Source organism: Penaeus monodon, chromosome 19 (genome assembly GCF_015228065.2).
Source record: "Penaeus monodon isolate SGIC_2016 chromosome 19, NSTDA_Pmon_1, whole genome shotgun sequence".
Classification (NCBI taxonomy): Eukaryota; Metazoa; Arthropoda; class Malacostraca; order Decapoda; family Penaeidae; genus Penaeus; species Penaeus monodon.
This window is the reverse complement of record NC_051404.1, coordinates 46133337-46133656: the sequence shown is the minus strand read 5'-3', so window position 1 is coordinate 46133656 and position 320 is coordinate 46133337.

Genomic DNA, 320 nt, shown 5'->3' with positions numbered 1-320 from the left:
CCGTCTCGTCCCGTCGGACGCCCATTGCTGTAAAGGCGAGTTTGGCCGCCAGGAACAGAGAACGAAAGAGGCAAAAAGGGGGAGGAAAAATTGCCGAATGGACAGCAGTCTTCATTTCCTCGAAAGGGGAGGTAATGGCGCTGCCCGGCTTGCGGCTGCCACGGCGACGCCTTTACGACTTCCGTGTGAGATGTAAGGCCGGAATGTAAGGCCGTTTCTTGTGGTTCAGGTCGGGCTGCATTTCTCGGCTTTGGGACGCGAATGTTTTCGGCTTTTGGTGGGTAGATCGACACGTACGTTCGAACGTGATACATAAACAT